A 6,307-nucleotide genomic window follows, 5' to 3' on the forward strand; every position below is an offset into this window, starting at 1 on the left:
TCTTTATGTTTATCTTTATAATTATCTTTATCTGTGTTTTTATCTTTATCTTTTTTATATGTATTTGTCTTCATCCTTATTTTCGATGTTATCTTTATATTCATCACAATTATTTTCATCTTAACCTCTATCATTAAGTTTTCAAACTTGCCTTCATTTTCATCTTTGTCTTCACATACCTTAATTTTTCTCTCTCTCTTTTGATCTAAGTGTTTATGATTTCCTTCATCCTCTATCTTTGTTTTAATTTTAGTATAAATCTTAGGCTTAAACCGCTGCTTAATGCGTTTCTTTAATTCAGTAACAATATCGAGGCATACATTTGGGAGGCATTCCGTCGCCAACCATCCACCATTTTCGCCCAGAAAATAAAATGGTGCGTAGCAGTCCACCCTATCGTCTAATGCGGACCAACCAGCCTTATTAGTAAAGTTACAGTACTGTCGAAAGGGTAGAGCCAATCGAAATACGTATGTATCTAGATCACAACTGGCAAAAAATAATGCAGAGCGAATTATTTAGCGCTCCTACAACATCGCAATATTAACTTCACCAATTGCTTGCATTGAAATTATTATTATTATGATGGACTAATGGATTTCCCTGCTGGGTATTGTTGATAATACATACTCTCATAACCTCATCACTCTTATCAAAGCTTACTTAAGGCGAACATGTAAATTTACTTATGAAATTGTGCCATTTTTACGTTTTTGACTTGCTTTATTTTTGTCCTCTTAATTTTTTTTGTTTTCTGTTTTTCTGATCTTATGTAAATGCATCTTCGACATAGCCCACTGCTGATAAGAAATGGACGAAAGTAATATATTCGATAGCCGTAGCAAAGGCAACAGCAAATTTCGATTTAAAATGTATTGCGAGTTGCATGGAAGGTAGCGTTCATTTGCTTGTTGTTGTTGGAATGCAAATATTTGCAAGCTTTAAATTATTTGCGAAAAAATTCGAATTTAATTATTTTAAGAAATGAAATGTTTCAAGAATTGTAGAGATAGTGACCGTTCCGGTTTTTTTTCAATGTATTTAGGGTTTGAACGAATAAGACGCATGAGTTTACTTTGTAATAAAATGAAAAAAAGAAGACACATACATTCATATGTATGTGTACATGTGGAGCATTTTAGCTGCTGCCAATATTAGTGCAATGTTTAAAAAAATCATCCAGCTTCTGCAAAATTTCAAGCTTTTTTATTAAATTTTTTAGAAAGAGTTTGAGTTGCAGTATAGTCGAAAATGCTTTGTACCGTTAACAAAAAAATGCCAAATCCTAGCTTCTTTAAACTGGCACTAAAATGTAAGGAGACACAAAAATGCACACCAAAGTATTTTCTAGAAATGATAATTAAAACCTCTACACTTAACGAAAATTTTTGAATCTTTTTAAATATTGCACAAGGTTGGAACCTTGGATATACATACATATCAGGCTTTTGTTAAAGAATAAACTAAATTTGTTATACATATAATATAATAAGGATAGTATAATAAGTAAAAAAAAGTAATTTTAATAAATAAATTTATAAAAGTTGTCATTATGTGCTGTATTTATAATTATGGCACGAGGTGTAATTGAGTTTTTTTTACTTTTACGACATGCTGTATTCTGGTCAAAAAAAACTCAATAGGTCTCGTTCAATAATAAAATTATCTATAGTTTAAAAGACTAAAGCCTCGTTATTATAATTTCCATTCGTACTATCATCAGGTGTGTAACTTGAGAATAGAAATCACTGCATCTTTTAGGCGCATCAATATTACATAGTTACATCGCGAGCTAATAAAAGGGAGTTAAAAAAATAACATTGATAACAATAAATTGTCATTTTTTTACCTGAAAATAGTTATTTAATGATGTTTTAAGTTCCCTTTACTAACAATCGATTTTTGATGCTCAATGCGGAACACATGTATTTAACCAAAATCGATTTAAAGCCAATACGTTTTTCCCTTACCGCATATTTTCAGAGGATACATATTTAAGTTAGAATAAACTGGTCATTAGTACATATTATATAATGATTTTCATCTTTACGACACTTACATATTGACAAGATTTATCATAATAGTTTTTTATTTTTTTTATTATTTTTATTTGTTTATAAAAACATGGTATATTCTGTAACAAGAACTATGTATATATGTACATAGCTCCAAGTTTCAATCTTTTAGAACATTTACAAAATCAATAAACTGTCGTAAAAATATCGAGCTTTTCAATTAGATTTTTGTAGAAATATTTTGGGTATGCAGTTTTGTAGCCCATTCAATTCTAATATAACAAAGTGCAAGTTTAAAGTAGCTGGGACTTACCATTGATTTTTGGTAATTTTTTTTGTTGAGGCAATTGTCTTCTTCCGTACAAAGAACATAATCAACAATTGGTGCATTCTTTTGCAACCGAGCTACAAAAGAACACTCGCTTAAATGACAAAATACATGCATGGAACAACACAAACTCGGCTGTTTATACGAGTTCAGTAAGGTCGCTTAAAAAATATGCGACCGGAAGGGTAGTGTTGGTAAGCGAAAAAATGACTCTATTGTAAATTGTTAATAGAATAGTGGAGGGGAAATTTTTGTTTTCGTACATATGTACATGGTTTAAATTTTAGATAAGTATACATATATTACGCAAATAGATACATTAAATATATTAGACACTCATTTCTATTGTTTTTTGTGTATAAATCCCGTTAAACTAATCTCGTTTCTTGCCAGATACCAAAAGGGCTGCTTACGAAAGAATGCAGCAAATATTTTGTGGCCACTTGAAACTTGCAAGTTTCAATTTCCAGAAAATCAATGAAAATTCATTGACACAGTTGAGGTGGTTTCGCTCAGCTCGAAATTTTTACGAAAATTTGTTAATTTTTTTTTAATTTTGCGCAAAGATTGAAACTTGGATTTGTATGGTTTTTGTTATAATTAAAAAATATTAAGATAAATTGTCAAATCTTGTCAATATGTGACTGTCGTAAAGTTATGAAAGGTACTATATACTCTGCTTTCCGAACTGGGAAGCCCTCAAGTACATATCGTCGATGTTTTTGCAAAACGTCTAAATCGCCGTTGTGACAAAAATGAGATTGGGTAACCCTGAACTCCAGGCATCGAGATTTATGCATAAAAATCGTTAAATCGTTATTAAAACAACAGATTTGTAAAATAATAGCTAGAGAAAATACCGTCTATCAAGGCAATCCCTTCAAAGAATAAACCGTTTTTTCAAATATATATCGCTTTATGCAATTTCATCCACTATTTTGTTTCCTTCGGTGCCTTTGTGGACTAATTAAATGCAACGACCTTATATTTCTTAGTGTCATTTCTGTTTGCGCACTCGGTAATTTTTAATGCTTTTAAATAAGAGCCGTCATCGATTCGCCAACAGTTAGCAAGTGGCGAAACGAACGAACTCAATGAGGTACAACCAAACTCGCTATCGTCTATCAGTGCTAGCTAACTTTGTTGTTGCTTTCACATGCAAAATTCTTCTTTAAGCGACCGGAACTCAAACATAGCGAGCGAAAAGTGGCGAATCGATGACGGCTAAGATTTCTTTAGCATTTCTTAACTGCGAGTAGCCAGTGTGGCGCCGATAGCACGTTCAAGTACATTGGATTGCTGGTTTTGGTATAAGCACATCTCCAGCTTGCCGCAAAATATAGGCATGCACAGTAGTTTATAACTATTAAATATAATGGGTGCGTCATATTTTATGTCGGTAGGGAAACATTGAATAACTTTTTCATTTATCAACCGATTAACTTGAGTATTTAGACATGGTTTGGAAACGTCTAATCAGTAAAATTTTAACTATGAAGGGCTTCACACCCAAAAAATGGTTCACTTTTCTTCGGATAAGTCAAAGGGGGCAAATTAAATCGACTTCGGTAGATGCTGGCTCATTATGTCTGTCCACAAATTTATGAAATACGTCTGGACAGTTACGAAAATTCCAATGGCTACATCGACTGGCCATATCTCTACATTTTGTGGGGTTATTTGGAAAGCAAAGTAAACGTCAGCGAACCTCAGATCATCTACGAGCTTAAGGCATATACTCGTGCCGAAATAATCGCTATACTGCCGAGATGTTGTTGCATACAGAAACTATTCCAAATAAATTGTAAAGGACCAATTCAAATAAAAATACCTTATAATGTAATTGTATTGAAAACTAAGACATGCACTGGTGAGATATTCCAGCTATTCCATTCTTCTTGGTTAGTCGCACTTTTAATCGAGGGCATGCAACTCAGAATATTTCTTATGAAATTCAGATCTATGGCGACTTTGGTAAGATCCCCCATATCTTTATTGCAGCCGTTAGTTTAAACCCGCTTAGTTTTTCAATTGATATCTATTTAAAAATATCTGTGAACTTTGGGAAATAAAGTTACTATGTAAAACATTATGCTGTCCTCGTGGGCACACAGGCCATCAACTCAGCAACTACCAACTATAAATGATTTGTACGCGCCCTTTTCTTCATTTTCATCAGCTTTATTCCCTTTTCGCTGGAAGATTCACTTCACCTCTGTTTTTTAATTTGTACGAACACATAAATGTATATTAGGCATATGGCCTTTTTAACGTTTTTAAATAAATACACTTATGCGGAGTAGATAAGAAATGATGAAAAGCCAAAGGTAAAACGAATATATGAAAATGTGGGAAATAATTATGACTTCGACCGAAAATGGGCCTTGATGTTGTCACACAAATGTGAGGGATCTACAGTTTTACACCGACTCCGAACGGCGATTGTATTTTTATGAGAAGCTCTTTTTCATGGCAGAAATATGTACACTCGAAGGTTTGCCATTGCTTGCCGAGGGGCGACCGCTATTAGAAAAAGCTTTTTTTTAATTTTTGATGTTGGGTTGAACCGGGGTTGAAGGTAGCGCGCACTGCTAACCACCACACCACAGCGGCCGTGTAAAACTTCAAGTCAACTGAATAAAACAAAATTTAAACCCATTTTTGATCGCAGTCAGATGGCATGGAACTTCACATATATATGTATATCTATGTACATGTTTGCAAGTGCAATGTTTTTCTCGTAGTTCCCTAAGGGAGTTTTTTCCTATTTTTATTTTGTATTTTTTGATGCTTCATCATTCGTCAACCGCATTCATTTAATTAAAAATAATCATATGCCTAATGTACCTGCACATACCAGTTTTTATATACATACATACAAGTATGTATATGTTCACGGCTATATGCAGCAATTTAATGTGCGCATCTCACTTTGCATATCCACTTAAAAACAATTTAAATTATCTGCAAAAACCCATATAAAGCTGCACTTTTTCATTCTGGCCGCCTTCTCGACGGTCACCATTCATGCCTGCGGCGGTGCGGCGGCGCGGCGTCTTAAGTGCCGACAGAGTATAAATGTGTTTATATATGTACATATATGGACTAAAAACACTAAAGCGGCTAAGCTGCCCAAAGATAGGCGTCAGGTTGTACTACGAGCGCCTATTTGGATGGATAGCGCAAACCCCAGTTGGCGCTTCGTGCGCCATCGACGTTGCAAGCAAATTTGCATCGTTCGAGTTCAAACCGCGAATTATCAATTTTGCGCCAATTTCGTGCTAAAATAGTTTGAGCAAGCGAGTGGACGCTGAACGTTTTGCAGCCGCAATTCTACTTACATAGCTGGCTATTTGCAAAGTTTTCCTTTTTCCACTTTACCTCCATGTGATAGCTAACTGCTTGCTTTACTTACCTACATATTTATATGCACTTGTGTTCCAAGCACTTCGCCTGCTATCACCAGCCATATTGAGTGCATGCAGTCAATCATTTTATCTGCATTTTTTTCAAAGCGTACTACTTCTTCGGGTGCAATGTTGCTGCCCTTTTCACTTAGCTTTGCTTCTTTCTTTGCAACTATCGTCCATTTCAGCGCAGATTATTTGCCAGTGGCATGCAATTTTTTCTGGCTGGCCGTTTTTTTGCTCATTTTCAATACTCTCAAGCAACTACATCGTTTTGTGTTGTTGTTATGCGGAAAATTTCAAGCTTGTGTAAACCATTTGTAAACAATTTTGTTAGAACAACTACTTGGCTGCAGCTTCAGCGCTGCTGAGAGGCTGTTGCTCGCCACCAATACAAGTACCAAGGTAGATATGTATTTCTGCCTCACGCTGACTTGCATGCTTTTGTTGCTGTTGCCAGTCTTGTGGTGCATAATTTTTCAATCTTTCTAATGCACAGTGGCTGCTGCATTGCCAACATTATTAACAAGCTGGCAAACATGCTGCTGGAAAACAGC

General features: G+C 34.7%; 1 protein-coding gene across 1 annotated transcript in view; it reads right to left on the bottom strand.

The window, feature by feature from the left end:
- The window catches only part of LOC108361387 (homeobox protein homothorax), a 171,272-nt gene that overhangs the window by 117,680 nt on the left and 47,285 nt on the right, over positions 1-6,307 (bottom strand). The gene's annotated exons all lie outside the window — the stretch shown is intronic.

The sequence above is a fragment of the Rhagoletis zephyria genome, unplaced genomic scaffold, assembly GCF_001687245.7.
Source record: "Rhagoletis zephyria isolate East Lansing unplaced genomic scaffold, Rhagoletis_zephyria_1.1 Rzeph_scaffold_00752, whole genome shotgun sequence".
NCBI lineage: Eukaryota > Metazoa > Arthropoda > Insecta > Diptera > Tephritidae > Rhagoletis > Rhagoletis zephyria.